Source organism: Somniosus microcephalus, chromosome 22 (assembly GCF_052327205.1).
Source record: "Somniosus microcephalus isolate GS21.2 chromosome 22, FLI_Smic_1.0, whole genome shotgun sequence".
NCBI classification, from domain to species: Eukaryota; Metazoa; Chordata; class Chondrichthyes; order Squaliformes; family Somniosidae; genus Somniosus; species Somniosus microcephalus.
Genome location: NC_141008.1, coordinates 15,219,219 through 15,237,561, shown reverse-complemented (window position 1 = coordinate 15,237,561; position 18,343 = coordinate 15,219,219).

Genomic DNA, 18,343 nt, shown 5'->3' with positions numbered 1-18,343 from the left:
CAGGGGGCAAGGGTAGCCCAGGAGCCAGCTCCCCGAAGGGCGAGGTCACACACGAATTCTGCTGCAGAGGACTCGGATGAGCAATTCAATGGGGGCGGCCTACAGAAGAAGGCTGATGGGTGTAATGATATCAGCAAATAGAGATGGTATTTGCCTGTTCGATTATGATGCCTTAAAGCATGTTTGCAGGTATTGACTACTTATGCCTGACCAGCAGAGGTCATGTGAGAGACAAGCAGTTTGGTTTTAGTTTCAGTTTCGTTCTGGATGCATCACAGCATCATGTCTCCTGTAAAAGCTGTATAAAAGAGTTCAACAAAGCTTTAGATTAAAAGACATTCTCTTTCATAAATGTCTCCTCATTGAACCAACAAAGAAATCAATACATGGTGTCAGAAGTGGCTGAAAGAGATGAAGAGAAAAACTCTGAAGTTAAATCAGCTCTCCACAGATTAGCAAGCCAAAAGAGAACATCGTTACTTACCATTAGAGAATAGCTAACGAAGTGAAAAATGGAAGGTTTACTCCCACCGGCGACGCTTCAGTTGACAGGTAATGTGGCTGAAAATTGGAGGAGGTTCAAACAACGTGTGGGGTTGTATTTATCAGCAATCGGAGCTGACGAGAAAAGTAATGAAAGGAAATCGCCACTGTTCTTACGTGTCGTGGCTGATGAAGCGCTGGAGGTGTATAATAACTTCACATTCGCTGCTAATGGAGACAAAATGAAGCTAGATAAAATAATGGAACAGTTTGAGGCCTACTGCATACCTAAACATAACGTGACGTTTGAGAGGCACAGATTTTTCACATGTGTTCAGAAAACGGGTGAGACTATTGATCAGTATGTGACTGAACTGAGAAACAGAAGCAAATCATGTGAATTTGGGGGACTGACAGACTCGCTGATAAAAGACAGACTGGTGTGTGGTATTCCAGATAATGGTCTAAGGGAAAGACTGCTAAGAGAGCAAGATCTAGACCTGGGAAAAGCCATAGCACTGTGTAGGGCTACAGAGACTGTGAAGTTGCAGGCAAAGGAGCTGCTCAGTGACAATAGCTGCAACGTGGATGCAGTGAGAAAGAACGGATACAAACCGTTTAACAAAACGAGCGCCAATGTGAAAAAAGAGGCGTGGCTAGCGAACGAAAATGAAAGGGACAATCGAAAGTCATGTAGTCGATGCGGTACACAGCATCCACCAAGAAAGTGTCCAGCATATGGTAAAACATGCAATAGTTGCAACAAAAACAACCATTATGCCCGTTGCTGCAAGAACCAAGTGCAACAAAGCAAGGTCCATACAGTAGATGAAAGCGGGATAGAGGAGTTCAATGTAGATGTTGTGTCTGAAAACAAAAAAGAAGAAAGAGACTGGATGTTGACACTAAAAGTGAATGACATACACATTCCATTTAAATTGGATACTGGAGCACAAGTTAATGTGATATCAGAGACTGATTTTAAGAAAATTAGACCCAGACCAAAGATACATGGAATCAAAGTGAAAGTGACAGGATACTCAGGTACTGAAATACCAGTGAAAGGAAGATGCATTGTCAAAGTAACACACAAGGACAGAGAGCACACGTTAGCATTAATCGTGGTGCCAAAGGATGTGCAAGCCATGTTAGGTTTAAAAGCCTGTGAGAGACTGAACCTGGTAAAGAGAGTCCTCGTTGTGGAAAGCGTAAGAGAGACAGTCCATGATGAACTGAATGTTGCGTACACACCGGGTAAGCTGATGTATACAGCAGACACGTTGTCCAGAGCTGTTGACCCAGGAGAGCCCGCAAACACAGTGAAAAGACTGAAGTACAAGGCAAAAGACAGTGGAACTGACTTCTACCAAAGCATGCTTGTATACCGCACAACGCCGCTCGAGTGTGGTATGTCACCAGCCCAACTCCTGATGGGATGTCGGCTAAGGTCAAACCTACCCATCCCGGAGAACCTCCTGAAAACAAAAGAGGGGGAGAAAGTGAGGAAGTTCAAAGAACAACAGAAAGAAAAGCAAAAGTACTACTATGACAGAGGAACACAAAACCTACCTGAACTCCACACTGGTGACCAAGTAAGGTTCAAAGACAAAACAAACACATGGACTCAGAAGGGAACTGTCTTGAGTGAAGTTCAACCAAGATCATACACCATTCAGACAAATGAGGGTGCTGTTCTGAGAAGAAATCATCGAGATCTTCTCATGGGACCAGCCACAGCAGGTCAAGAGACTGATACTGTTGAACAACCTGATCACACAGCTGAGAACCAATCATCTGAGGCAACAACTCAGATTCAAGGACAATCAATCAGAAAATCCTCAAGACACGTGAAGCCTCCTGAGAGACTCATTGAGCAAATTTAAGGACTATTGTTATGGAAGGAAGTAATGTTATCTTATTCTTTCTTCAAGTTCTAGTGTATTGACATATTTCATGTGAACACACAAAGCAAGGTTAAAAAACCTTGATCATGATAATGATAATGTAAGTTCATTAAGTGTTACAGTTAAAATGCAGATTAATACAAAGAAAACATGTTGTTAGTTAAAAGTAAAATACTTTTGTTTTAAGGAAAGGAGATGTAATGATATCAGCAAATAGAGATGGTATTTGCCTGTTCGATTATGATGCCTTAATAGCATGTTTGCAGGTATTGATTACTTATGCCTGACCAGCAGAGGTCATGTGAGAGACAAGCAGTTTGGTTTTAGTTTCAGTTTCGTTCTGGATGCATCACAGCATCATGTCTCCTGTAAAAGCTGTATAAAAGAATTCAACAAAGCTTTAGATTAAAAGACATTCTCTTTCATAAATGTCTCCTCATTGAACCCACAAAGAAATCAATACAATGGGTATGCTCAATGAAATGCTTGGTGCATTGGCAGGCCTGCCAGAAAGCCTGTGGTCAATGTCAAGGAGCATGGAGGAGTCCAGCACCAACTTGGTACAGGGCTTTGAACATAGTTTGGAGCCCATCCTTTCCAGCGTGGAAGCGGTCGCCAACTCCACACACTTGTGGACCAAACGATAATGGAGCATCTGATGGCCGATGCCTCAGCTTCCATTGCAGCACAAGCAGAAGCCACCCAATGTCTGGGTGCTACGATGGAAGCTCACACTTCTGTCATGCAGGCTCAGCTTGCTGCCACGTAAGCACAGACTGCTGCCGTCACGGCTGTGGATACCAGTGTTTAAAGGGGCTTGCAGGGTGTCACAGCAGTTCAGCAATCGGTCCTCCAACAGATTACTAGGAATGCTGAGGCGCCGCCCCAGGGGAGTGGCAGTGGCTCCATGGAGCACGAACCTGCTGTACTCTCTCAGGATGACAGCATTCGTCCTCCCACTGTATTGATTTCTTTGTGGGTTCAATGACGAGACATTTATGAAAGAGAATGTCTTTTAATCTAAAGTCTGTTCAACTCTTTATACAGCTTTACAGGAGACACGATGCTAGTGATGCATCTAGAACGAAACTGAAACTAAACTCACTGCCTTGCTTCTCTCGGTCACATGCCCTCTGCTGGTCAGGCACAAGCAATCAATCAGGCAACTATGCTGGTAAGACATGATAATCAAACAGGCAAATAACATCAGTATTTGCTGATATCATTACATCTCCTTTTCTTAAAACAAAAGTATTTTACTTTTAACTAACAACATGTTTTCTTTGTATTAATCTGCATTTTAACTGTAACACTTAATGAACTTACATTATCATTATCATGATCAAGGTTTTTTAACCTTGCTTTGTGTGTTCACATGAAATATGTAAATACACTAGACCTTGAAGAAAGAATAAGATAACATTACTTCCTTCTATAACAATAGTCCTTAAATTTGCTCAATGAGTCTCTCAGGAGGCTTCACGTGTCTTGAGGATTTTCTGATTGATTGTCCTTGAATCTGAGTTGTTGCCTCAGATGATGGTTTCTCAGCTGTGTGATCAGGCTGTTCAACAGTATCAGTCTCTTGACCTGCTGTGGCTGGTCCCATGAGAAGATCTCGACGATTTCTTCTCAGAACAGCACCCTCATCTGTCTGAATGGTGTATGATCTTGGTTGAACTTCACTCAGGACAGTTCCCTTCTGAGTCCATGTGTTTGTTTTGTCTTTGAACCTTACTTGGTCACCAGTGTGAAGTTCAGGTAGGTTTTGTGTTCCTCTGTCATAGTAGTACTTTTGCTTTTCTTTCTGTTGTTCTTTGAACTTCCTCACTTTCTCCCCCTCTTTTGTTTTCAGGAGGTTCTCCGGGATGGGTAGGTTTGACCTTAACCGACGTCCTATCAGGAGTTGGGCTGGTGACTTACCACACTCGAGCGGCATTGTGCGGTATACAAGCATGCTTTGGTAGAAGTCAGTTCCACTGTCTTTTGCCTTGTACTTCAGTCTTTTCACTGTCTGGACCGATTTTTCCACTAGTCCATTGGACTGTGGATAGTGAGGACTTGACGTTGTGTGGACAAAGTCCCACTCTTTGGCAAAGTGTCGGAAACTTGCATTGTAAAACTGGGGTCCGTTGTCTGTGAAGACCTCGCTTGCCACACCATGTCTGGAGAATATGGCTTTCATACATGTTATCACAGCATCTGCAGTGGTGGTGTACAGTCTACAAACCTCTGGATACAGGGAGTAATAGTCTGTGACGACAAGATAGTCCTTCCCTTGACATACGAATAGGTCAGCGCCTACCTTCTGGTAAGGTCTGTCTGGCGCTGGGTGTGGCTTTAGTGGTTCTACCGGATTGCTTGCTCGATATTTCAGGCATATTGTGCAGTTTGACACCTCATTTGTCACATCTTGGTTGATTCGTGGCCAGTACATCACCTCTCGTGCTCTTTTCTTACACTTTTCGATTCCCAGATGTCCTCCATGGATCTTTTTTAACATCTCTTTTCTCAGACTCTTTGGGATAACTATTTTACTTCCTTTGTAGATGATGTCTTCGACCACTGATAGTTCCGCCCTGCAGTTCCAGTACTCTGCCATGTCAGGTGAGCAGTCTTGCTTCATGTTGGGCCATCCATCCAAGATGCTTTTTCTCAGTCGTCTCATTGTTTCATCTTTGTTTGTCTCAGTCTTTATGAGCTCCATTTTTGCATCTGCTATGGGCAGTGCACTTGTGATCATGTCCACGTAGGCGTTCACTTTTTCATCCATTGTGGTGTTTGCGGGCTCACTTGGGTCAACAGCTCTGGACAACGTGTCTGCTGTATACATCAGTTTACCCGGTGTGTACGCAATATTCAGTGTATAGCATTGCAGCCTGGTCATCATTCTTTGTATTCTAAGCGGACAGCTATTTAGTGGCTTTTGGAACAATGCAATCAAGGGCTTATGGTCAGTCTCTACACTGATTGCTTGTCCTGCCACAAACTGGTGAAATCTTTCACAGGCGTATGTGATGCTGAGCAGCTCCTTTTCTATTTGAGCATATCGCGTCTCCGCGTCTGTCATTGAGCGCGATGCATATGCAATAGGTTGCCAGTAGTCATATTGTTGCAGAAGAATGGCACCGAGCCCACTCTGTGATGCATCTGATGATATCTTGATGGGTCTCGCTGGGTCATAAAACCTCAGAACTGGTTCCTCTGTGAGCAGTTTCTTTAGATCGCTCCATGACTTCTCATGCTCATGATTCCATTCCCATTCTATGCTCTTTTCAGTTAGTCTTCTCAGTGGCGCCATCTTTTCTGAGAGGTTGGATATGAATTTCCCCATGTAGTTGATCATTCCATTAAACCTCTGCACGTCCTTTTTGCATTGTGGCTTTGGCATATTCTCAATGGCGGACACCTTTCTGGGATCTGGTCTGATGCCCTCACTGCTAAGGTTATCTCCCACGAATGTCAGTTCTGTCACCCCGAGCTGGCATTTCACTCTATTCAGCTTCAGGTTTGTTTTCCTTGTTGCTTCCAGCACTTTTTTCAGTCTCTCGTCATGCTCAGTTCTCGTGGTTCCCCATACTATGATGTCATCCATTGATGTATCAACTCCCTCCAGGTGCTCATAGATCATATGGATTGTTTTGTGATACACTTCAGGAGCTGAGGCAATGCCAAATGGTAACCTTAGGAATCTGTATCTGCCAAATGGACTGTTGAACGTGCACAGTCTTGAACTTGCTTCGTCCAATTTCATCTGCCAAAATCCTGATGATGCATCTAACTTGCTGAAATACTTTGCATTTGCAAACTGTGCCATGATTTCCTCACGTGTAGGAAGCTTGAAGTGCTCTCTCTTTATTGCTCTGTTTAGATCTCTTGGATCCAGGCAAATTCTGAGCTTTCCATTCTTTTTGTCCACTACGACGAGGGAACTCACCCACTCAGTTGGCTCATCTATCTTCCGAATCACGTTCAGGCTTTCCATCCTGTCCAACTCTGCCTTCAGTTGCTTTTGAAGAGCAAACGGGACTTTTCTGCATGGATGTATGACCGCTCTGATCGTGTGTTCTCCTGGAATGCAGCCTAGACCCTTAAATAGGTCGTTGTACTCTTTCATGAGTTCATCATAGACTGTCTCTCCTTCGCTTTCCACAACGAGGACTCTCTTTACCAGGTTCAGTCTCTCACAGGCTTTTAAACCTAGTATGGCTTGCACATCCTTTGGCACCACGATTAATGCTAACGTGTGCTCTCTGTCCTTGTGTGTCACTTTGACAATGCATCTTCCTTTCACTGGTATTTCAGTACCTGAGTATCCTGTCACTTTCACTTTGATTCCACGTATCTTTGGTCTGGGTCTAATTTTCTTAAAATTAGTTTCTGATATCACATTAACTTGTGCTCCAGTATCCAATTTAAATGGAATGTGTATGTCATTCACTTTTAGTGTCAACATCCAGTCTCTTTCTTCTTTTTTGTTTTCAGACACAACATCCACGTAGAACTCCTCTATGTCGCTTTCATCTACTGTATGGACCTTGCTTTGTTGCACTTGGTTCTTACAGCAACGGGCATAATGGTTGTTTTTGTTGCAACTATTGCATGTTTTACCATATGCTGGACACTTTCTTGGTGGATGCTGTGTACCGCATCGACTACATGACTTTCGATTGTCCCTGTCATTTTCGTTCGCTGGCCACGCCTCTTTTTTCACATTGGTGCTCGTTTTGTTAAACGGTTTGTATCCGTTCTTTCTCACTGCATCCACGTTGCAGCTATTGTCACTGAACAGCTCCTTTGCCTGCAACTTCACAGTCTCTGTAGCCCTACACAGTGCTATGGCTTTTCCCAGGTCTAGATCTTGCTCTCTTAGCAGTCTTTCCCTTAGACCATTATCTGGAATACCACACACCAGTCTGTCTTTTATCAGCGAGTCTGTCAGTCCCCCAAATTCACACGATTTGCTTCGGTTTCTTAGTTCAGTCACATACTGATCAATAGTCTCACCCGTTTTCTGTACACATGTGAAAAATCTGTGCCTCTCAAACGTCACGTTACGTTTAGGTATGCAGTAGGCCTCAAACTGTTCCATTATTTTATCTAGCTTCATTTTGTCTCCATTAGCAGCGAATGTGAAGTTATTATACACCTCCAGCGCTTCATCACCCACGACATGTAAGAACAGTGACGATTTCCTTCTATTACTTTTCTCGTCTGCTCCGATTGCCGCTAAATACAACTCTACATGTTGTTTGAATCTCCGCCAATTTTCAGCCACATTACCTGTCAACTGAAGCGTCGCCGGTGGGAGTAAACCTTCCATTTTTCACTTCGTTAGCTATTCTCTAATGGTAAGTAACGATGTTCTCTGTTGGCTTGCTAATCTGTGGAGAGCTGATTTAACTTCAGATTTTTTCTCTTCATCTCTTTCAATCACTTCTGACACCATGTATTGATTTCTTTGTGGGTTCAATGATGAGACATTTATGAAAGAGAATGTCTTTTAATCTAAAGTCTGTTCAACTCTTTATACAGCTTTACAGGAGACACGATGCTAGTGATGCATCTAGAATGAAACTGAAACTAAACTCACTGCCTTGCTTCTCTCGGTCACATGCCCTCTGCTGGTCAGGCACAAGCAATCAATCAGGCAACTATGCTGGTAAGACATGATAATCAAACAGGCAAACATCACTATTTGCTGATATCATTACACCCACCACAGCCACTCTGCCAGTGCCCTTGCTGTTGCCTGTCAGCCAGCCAGCCCAGACTGCTGCCGTCCATGCAGAGATGGTGCAGTCTACAGCTGAGCCTTCTAGGCCCAGAGCTGTTCGAGGTCGTCCTGCAAGACCATCTGCAGTCTCTCCCACTGAAAGACAGCAGCCTTCTATCAGCAATGCTGCAACCACTGGGGTAGCGCTTCATAGCAGCATTAGGACAGGGCACAATGAAGACAGGCAGGAAAGGTTGGACAGGCTAGGCTTGTATATGCTGGAGTTTAGAAGAGTAAGAGGTGACTTGAGTGAAACATATAAGATTCTGAGGGGTCTTATCAGGGATGTGGAGAGGATGATTTCTCTTGTGGGAGAATCTAGAACTAGGGGTCACTGTTTAAAAATAAGGGGTCGCCCATTTAAGACAGATGAGGAGAAATTTTTTCTAGGAAGGTCGTGTGTCTTTGGAACTGTCTTCCTCAGAGGGCGGTGGAAGCAGAGTCTTTGAATATTTTTAAGGCAGAGGTAGATAGATTCTTGGTAAGCAAAGCGGTGAAAGGTTATCGGGGGTAGGTGGGAATGTGAAGTAATCCGATCAGCCATGATCTTAGTGAATGGCGGAGCAGGCTCGAGGGGCCGAGTGGCCTACTCCTGCTCCTAATTCGTATGTAATTCTCTTTCAGGTATGTAAAACACTTCAGAATTTAAAGATCAGTTGGATGCTGTGATTGGGAATCATGGAATAGAATTTTTTGCAGGGTTCTCCTGATCTCCTGCCGTAACTTTGGCAGGAAACCTGAGAGAAACCCCGTAAACGTTCGTTCACTCCATTTTTCTGGGTCTTCCGCCGGCGTTACTCCCATAGGTTTTTATGCAAGGTTGAGTTCAATGGATAGAATGGCCTCCCTTATCTACACCAACTGCTGTGATGCAAAGTGCACCTCAGGCCAGAACGTGCATGGAGCCCCACCCCTCACCGTGTCAACTTCACTCAGTTGGTAGCACGCTTACCCTCACCCTCAAAAGATTGCAAGTTCAACTCCCATCCCTGGATGTGAGTGCACAATCTAATCAGACACGCCCATGCTGCATTATTCCAGATCTCCTTTGGATGAGACATTCAACCAAGGTCCTGTCTGGTGTTTCATGGTGAATGTTAAAGCTCCCAACACTAGTATGGCCCCAGCTAGAGTATTGTGTCCAATTCTGGGCGCCACACTTTAGGAACGACGTGAAGGCTTTGGAGAGGGTACAGAGGAGATTTAATGGAATGGTTCCAGGGATGAGGGATTACAGTTACGTGGAGAGACTGGAGAAGCTGAGGTTGATCGCCTTGGAACAGAGAAGGCTAAGAGGAGATTTGGTAGAGGCGTTTAAAATCTTGAAGGGTTTAGAAAGAGAAACTATTTCCAATGGATTGGTAATGAGAGGGCACAGATTTAAGGTTATTGCCAGAAGACCCATTGGCGACATGAGGAAAAATGTTTTACACAACGAGTGGTTAGGATTTGGAATGCACTGCCTGATAGGGTGGTCGATACAGATTCAATAGTAGCCTTAAAAAAGGAATTGCATAAATGCTTGAAGGAGAGAAAATTACAGGGATATGGGGAAAGAGCGAGGGAGTGGGACTAACTGGAAAGAACCGGTGCACTCGATGGGCCAAATGGCCTCCATCTGTTGTATGATTCTCTGATATCACACGTTGAAGAGAAGGGACTTCTCCCAGAACCATTTGGCCTCAATTATTTAATGTAAAATGAAGGGTCTTAGAATCATTCAATTACGGCTTTAATGCCTTAATTTATTTAAAACCAAAGCATGCCACTCTAACCAAAGCATGCTACTATAACATCTATTAAAAGGAATTGCATTAAAATATAAAAAGAAATGGGGAAAGGGCAAGGAAATGGAATTGCAGTAGACAGCTCCAGTTGAAAAGCAAGCACTGGTTAGCAAATGTTACACCCTTGATCAAAAAAGGGTGTAAAGATAAACCCAGCAACTACAGGCCAGTCAGTTTAACCTCGGCAGTGTGGAAGCTTTTGGAAACAGTAATCAGGGACAAAATTAACAGTCACTTGGATAAGTGTGGATTAATTAAGAAAAGCCATCACTGATTTGTTAAAGGCAAATTGTGTTTAAACAACTTGATTGAATTTTTTGATGAGGTAACAGAGAGGGTTGATGAGGGTAATGTGGTTGATGTAGTGTACATGGATTTCCAAAAGACGTTCGACAAAGTGCCACATAATAGGCTCGCCAGCAAAGTTGAAGCCCATGGAATAAAAGGGACAGTGGCAGCATGGATACGGAATTGGCTAAGTGACAGGAAACAGAAAATAGTGGTGAACGGTTGTTTTTCGGACTGGAGCAAGGTATACAGTGTTCCCCAGGTGTCGGTTCTAGGACCACTGCTTTTCTTGATATATATTAATGACTTGGATGTGGGTGTACAGGGCACAATTTCAAAATCTGCAGATGACACAAAACTTGGAAGTATAGTGAACAGTGAGGAGGAGAGTGATAGACTTCAGGAAGATAGACTGGCTGGTGAAATGGGCGGCCACGTGGCAGATGAAATTTAACACAGGAAAGTGTGAAGTGATACATTTTGGTAGAAAGAATGGGGAGGGGACATATAAACTAAATGGTACAATCCTGAATGGGGTGCACGAACAGAGAGACCTAGGGGTATGTGTGCACAAATCATTGAAGGTGGCAGGGTAGGCTGAGAAAGCAGTTAAAAGGCTTACGGGATCCTGGGCTTCAGAAATAGAGGTACAAGGCAGGATTTTCATTGGGCCGTGGAGGCGGGATTGGAGGCGTGTGGGGGTTAAAATCCCGAAATCGGGGGGCACGAACCCATCCCGCACCCAACCCACCTCCATGCCAGTTTCAAAGGAAGCAGGTACCCGACCCGCACTGGGATCTGCCTCCCCTCGGCGGGAAGGGAATTAGTGCCAATTAACTACCTGCTAACAAGTAGTTAACAGGCAGTTTTAGCCTAATCCCTATTTTTATCACTGAAGTGTGGGATTCCCGACAGCTCCAAACCACGCCAAGTTAGAGGAGGCGGACCGTCGGGATGAAGGGCTTGGAGGGGTCGAGATGTCTGGTGTTCAGGTGAGTGATGGGTGCATGAGTGCAAAGGTAAGTGTGTTTGGTGTGTGTAAAGTGTTTAAATAAGTTTTACATACCTTTACTTACCGTTACAGCCTTCCTTCCTTCAGGTCTCGGGAGTCCCTCATCTCACCGGCACAGAAAGCAGAATGGCCGCGATCTGTCAAAAATTGCAGCATTCAGCTTTCTGTTCCGGGGAGATCTCTAAATCAGCCTGAGAGGAAGGAATTAACCTGGAGTACAGATTGTCAGTGTTTGACAGCTTCAAACAGCTGTGAAACGCTGATATTTCATCTGTCAAAAGGTCTTGACAGATGAAATATCAATCTGTGACGTCACCTATTGCCGGGTGGCCGTAATTGGCCTGCTAAGCCCGCTGGGCGGGCTCAACAAGGTCAATCAAGTCTAAATCGCGTGGGTTGGCTAGAACTCGATGGAGGCGGGACTACAACCCCGAAAGTTGTAGTCCCGCCTCCTACCCAACTCCTCAATGAAAATCCAGCCCATAGAGTACAAAAGAACCTGTATAAAACAATGGTTCGGCCCCAACTGGAGCACGGTGTCCAATTCTGGGCACCACACTTTAGGAAGGATGTAAAGGCCTTTGAGAGGGTGCAGAAAAGATTTACGAGAATGATTCCAGTAATGAGGGAATTCAGCTACGTTGATAGACTGGAGAAGCTGGGGTTGTTCTCTTTGGAGTAGAGAAGATTGAGAGGAGATTTGATAGAGGTGTTCAAAATCTTGAGGGATCTGGACAGAGTAGATAGAGAGAAACTGTTCCCATTGGCAGAAGGGTCGAGAACCAGAGGACACAGATTTAAGGTGATTGGCAAAAGAATCAAAGACGACGTAAGAAAAAAAAATTTTACGCATCAAGTGATTAAGATCTGGAATGCACTTCCTGAAAGCGTGGTGGAGGCAGACTCAATCTTATCTTTCAAAAAGCAGTTGAATAAGTATTTGAAGGTAAAAAATTTGCAGGGTTTTGGGGAAAGGGTTGGGGAGTGGGACTAGCTGAGAGTCAGCACGGGCTCGATGGGCAGAATGGCCTTCTTCCGTGCTGTAACCATTCTATGATTCTATGGTACACCCATGATGGGCTGAATGGCGTCCTCCTGTGCTGTAATTTCGATGATAGTGTGCGTGTGAGACCATGAATACATTCAAAGGAAACATTCTACCTTTTGAATACAGTTTCAGTAAAAGAAATCCTGAAACCTGCAATAGAAGCCCAGAAACCGAGTTCAGAATATTAAAACACTTTACACCTAGCAATCTCATTTTCATAAAATGAGAATGTCACTGTTTTAGAAATAAATTATCTGTTAGATTTTATTGGCTTAAAAAAGGTGAACTGTTTGATATTTTTCTCACTAGAAATGTTCATGAACTTTTGAGGAGAAAATCATCATTTCTGAGTAAAATTAAAATCTTCCCTGAATTGGAGATTTTCTATAAAATTCCAAATCTCTCCTCCATTTAATGGGTCTCATTTGAAAGGCTGAAAGCTGCTTAGAAAGAATAAAGAAAATGGGAGGAGAGAGATATGGGGAGAAGGCAGGGACAGGGTACTGAATTTGGATGATCAGCCCTGATCTCATTAAATGGTGGAACAGGCTCGAGGGGCCGAATGGCCTACTCCTGCTCTTATCTTCTATGTTTCTATAAGGAGAGACTTGCATTTATATAGTGCCTTTCATGAACTCCAGACATCCCAAAGCGCTTTACAGCCAATTGAGTACTTTTGAAGTGTAGTTACTGTAGTAATATAGAAAACGCGGCAGCCAATTTGCACATTGCGACAGGTGGTGAGGGAACCAACAAGAGGGAAAAACCTACTTGATCTCGTCCTCACCAATCTACCTGTTGCAGATGCATCTGTCCATGACAGCATTGGTGGAAGTGACCACCGCACAGTCCTTGTGGAGACGAAGTCCCGTCTTCATGTTGAGGATACCCTCCACCGTGTTGTGTGGCACTACCACCGTGCTAAATGGAACAGATTTCGAACAGATCTGGCAACTCAAAACTGGGCATCCATGAGGCGCTGTGGGCCATCAGCAGCAGCAGAGTTGTATTCAACCACAATCTGTAACCTCATGGCCCGGCATATCCCTCACTCTACCATTACCATCAAGCCGGGAGGTCAACCCTGGTTTAACGAACAGTGCAGGAGAGCATGCCGGGAACAGCACCAGGCATACCAAAAAATGAGGTGTCAACCTGGTGAGGCTACAACACAGGACTACTTGCATGCCAAACAACGGAAGCAACATGCGATAGACAGAGCTAAGCGATCTCACAACCATCGGATCAAATCAAAGCTCTGCAGGCCTGCCACATCCAGTCGTGAGTGGTGGTGGACAATTAAACAGTTAACAGGAGGAGGAGGCTCCAAAAATATCTCCATCCTCAATGATGGTGGAGCCCAGCACGTGAGTGCAAAAGACAAGGCTGAAGCATTTGCAACTATCTTCAGCCAGAAGTGCCGAATGGATGATCCATCTTGGCCTCCTCCTGAGGTCCCCAGCATCACAGATGCCAGTCTTCAGCCCATTCAATTCACTCCACGTGATGTCAAGAAATGGCTGAAGACACTGGATACTGCAAAGGCTATGGGCCCTGACAACATTCCAGCAATAGTACTGAAGACTTGTGCTCCAGAACTAGCTGCGCCCCTAGCCAAGCTGTTCCAGTACAGCTACAACACTGGCATCTACCCGGCAATGTGGAAAATTGCCCAAGTATGTCCTGTCTACAAAAAGCAGGACAAATCCGACCCGGCCAATTACCGTCCCATCAGTCTGCTCTCAATCATCAGCAAAGTGATGGAAGGTGTCGTCGACAGTGCTATCAAGCGGCACTTACTCAGCAATAACCTGCTAACTGACGCCCAGTTTGGGTTCCGCCAGGGCCACTCAGCTCCTGACCTCATTACAGCCTTGGTCCAAACATGGACAAAAGAGCTGAACTCAAGAGGTGAGGTGAGAGTGACTGCCCTTGACATGAAGGCAGCATTTGATCAAGTGTGGCATCAAGGAGCCCTAGCAAAACTGAAGTCAATGGGAATCAAGGGGAAAACTCTCCATTGGTTGGAATCATACCTAGCACAAAGGAAGTTGGCTGTGGCTGTTGGAGGTAATTCATCTCAATCACATGACATCACTGCAGGAGTTCCTCAGGGCAGTGTCCTAGGCCCAACCATCTTCAGCTGTTTCATCAATGACCTTCCCTCCAATATAAGGTCAGAAGTGGGGATGTTCGCTGATGATTGCACACTGTTCAGCACCATTCGAGACTCGTCAGATATTGACGCAGTCCGTGTCCATATGCAGCAAGACCTGGACAACATTCAGACTTGGGCTGACAAGTGGCAAGTAACATTCGCACCACACAAGTGCCAGGCAATGACCATCTCCAACAAGCGAGACTCTAACCATCTCCCCTTGACATTCAATGGCATTACCATCGCTGAATCATTTAAGTGTATTTTGTGAATTTTAGTGTGTTAAGAAGTCAATTATTTGAAGTAAGTTTAATTTTTTAAGGGTTTTTTAAACTCTTGGGCAGTTTAAACAGGAAGTAGAATCCAGGTATAAAAGGGGAGGGGCTAGTGCGGTGCACGGAGTGCTTTGTGCATTGAGTGCTGTTGGAGTTTTGCTAAGTGGGAGAGTTCGGATAAGTGGGAGGTGAGGGTGTGTTTTTTGCTCTGTTTTGTTCCCTACTCCCAGGCTTAGACAACACTGCGGAGGCGGAGCAGCGAGACGAGTCAACCAAACAGGCTCCACAGACAGTATTCAAGGAGGAGGTTGGTGATCAGCTGGTTGGTTGGTTTTCTTCCTTTTCTCTTTCATACCTTTAAGTTGGTAAGTCCTATTGAATAGTGGTGTGATATTATCATATATATCCGGGCAGGGTCTTCATAACTAATAATAAGAAATTTAATTAATTATATAGAATGGAGCAGGTGATGTGTTACTGTTGCGAGATGTGGGAGCCGGTGAGCCCCATTGAGGCTAACGGTGATTACATCTGCGACAAGTGTTTGCTGCTAGAGGAACTCAAGTCCCATGTTATGGAGCTTGAGACCGAGCTTCGGACACTGCGACACATCAGGGAGGGGGAGAAGTTCCTGGACTCTATGTTTCAGGAGATGGTCACACCGATGAAGTTAATTACTGCAGATGTAGTCCGTGGTCAGGGACAGGACGGTGTGACTACGAGTGAGGAAGGTACAGGGATCCAGGATGTAGTGTTGAAGGAGACGCAGCCCTTGTTCTTGTCCAGCAGGATCGAGGTTCTTACTCCCTGTGAGGGCGGGAGCGGGGACTGCAGGGAGGATGAGCAACCTGGCCACAGCACCGTGGTACAGGGGGCCATTCAAGTGGAGGGAGTAAAAAGAAATGTTGTAGTGGTAGGGGATAGTATCATTAGGGGGATAGATAGGGTTCTCTGCAGTCAAGAGCGGGAGTCCCGAAGGCTGTGTTGCCTGCCTGGTGCCAGGGTTAAGGACATCTCTTCTGGGCTGGAAAGAAACTTGCAGTGGGAGGGGGAGGATCCAGTTGTCGTGGTCCATGTTGGTACAAACGACGTAGATAGGACAAGGAAGACGGTTCTGTTAAAGGAGTATGAGCAGCTAGGGGTCAAATTAAAAAACAGAACCTCAAGGGTAATAATCTCTGGGTTATTACCTGAGCCACGAGCGAATTTGGCCAGGATAAATAAAATTAAAGAGTTAAATGCGTGGCTCAAAGACTGGTGTGGGAGAAATGGGTTTTGCTTCTTGGGACACTGGCACCAGTACTGGGACAGGAGGGAGCTGTTCTGTTGGGACGGACTCCACTTGGCCAGTGCTGGGACTAGAGTCCTGGCGAATCATATAACTAGGGCTGTAGAGAGGGCTTTAAACTAATTAGTGGGGGGGAGGTTTCTAGAGAGCAAATAATAGAAATGACAACAGAGAAGGTCATAGACTTAGGTAGCAGTGGGGGAATTAAAAAACAGAATGTGTCAGGAAGGGACAGAAGGTATGGAGTAAAAAGTAAAGTACTAAAAAGGGAAAAAACAGGAACTAAGTGTTACAAAACATATTTGAAAGTCCTTTATCTGAATGCACGTAGCATTCGTAACAAAATGAATGAGTTAACGGCACAAATAATGACATATGGGTATGATCTTGTGGCCATTACAGAAACATGGCTGCAGGGTGACCATGACTGGGAATTAAACATACCAGGTTATTTAACAATCAGGAAGGACAGGCAGGAAGGGAGAGGAGGTGGGGTGGCTATGTTAATAAAGGAAGGAATCACTATAATACAGAGAAATGATATTGGGTCAAAGGAGCAGGATAGTGAAACAGTTTGGGTGGAGGTAAGGAATAATAAGGGGAAAAAAACACTAGTGGGTGTAGTCTATAGGCCTCCGAACAGTTGCAACTCTGTTGGACGGAGTATTAATCAGGAAATAGTTGAGGCTTGTAATAAGGGAACAGCTATAATTATGGGGGATTTTAATTATCATATTAACTGGACAAATCAAATTGGGCAGAGCAGCCTTGAGGAAGAGTTCATTGAGTGTATTAGGGATGGGTTTCTTGAGCAGTATGTAACTGAACCGACCAGGGGGCAAGCAACCTTAGATTTGGTCCTGTGTAATGAGACAGGGTTAATTAAAAATGTCCTAGTAAAGGATCCCCTTGGAATGAGTGACCATAACATGGTTGAGTTCCATATTCAATTAGAGGGTGAGAAGGTTGGATCTCAAACAAGCGTGCTGAGCTTGAATAAAGGAGACTATGAAGGTATGAGAGCGGAATTAATTAGAGTGGACTGGGAAAATAGATTAAAGGGTAAGACGGTACATGATCAGTGGTGTACATTTAAGGAGTTATTTTACAACTTCCAAAAAAAATATATTCCACTGAGGAAAAAAGGGTGTAAAAGAAAAGATAGCCATCCGTGGCTAAGTAATTAAGGATAGTATCCGACTAAAAACAAGGGCATATAAGGTAGCCAAATCTAGTGGGAGGATGGAAGATTGGGAAGTCTTTAAAAGACAGCAAAAAATAACAAAAAGATTGATTAAGAAAGGGAAGATAGATTATGAAAGTAAATTAGCAAAAAATATAAAAACAGACAGTAAAAGTTTCTATAGTTATATAAAAAGAAAAAGGGTGGCTAAAGTAAATGTTGGTCCCTTAGAGGATGAGACCGGGAAATTAATGGTGGGAAACATGGAGATGGCAAAAACACTGAACAATTATTTTGTATCAGTCTTTACAGTAGAGGACACTAAGAATATCCCAACATTGGACAAACAGGGGGCTCTAGGGGGGGAGGAACTAAATACAATTAAAATCACTAAGGAAGTGGTACTTGGTAAAATAATGGGACTCAAGGCGGATAAATCCCCTGGACCTGATGGCTTGCATCCCAGGGTCTTGAGGGAAGTAGCGGTAGGGATTGTGGATGCATTGGTAATAATTTTCCAAAACTCACTGGACTCAGCAAAGGTCCCGGCAGATTGGAAAACTGCTAATGTAACACCCTTATTTAAAAAGGGTAGTAGGCAGAAGGCTGGAAACTATAGACCTGTTAGCCTAACATCTGTGGTTGGTAAAATGTTAGAGTCCATTATTAAGGAGACAGTAACGGGACATTTGGATAAACATAATTTAATAGGGCAAACTCAGCATGGTTTCATGAAGGGGAAGTCATGTTTAACAAATTTGCTTGAGTTTTTTGAGGAAGTAACATACAGGGTGGATAAAGGGGAACCAGTGGACGTAGTGTATTTAGACTTCCAAAAGGCATTTGACAAGGTGCCACACAAAAGATTATTGCTCAAGATAAAAAATCACGGGATTGGGGGTAATATTCTGGCGTGGGTGGAGGATTGGCTCTCTAACAGAAAGCAGAGAGTTGGGATAAATGGTTCGTTCTCAGATTGGCAACCAGTAACTAGTGGTGTTCCGCAGGGGTCAGTGCTGGGTCCCCAACTCTTTACAATCTATATTAACGATTTGGAGGAGGGGACCGAGTGTAACATATCAAAGTTTGCAGATGATACAAAGATGGGACGGAAAGTAGTGAGTGAGGAGGACATAAAAAA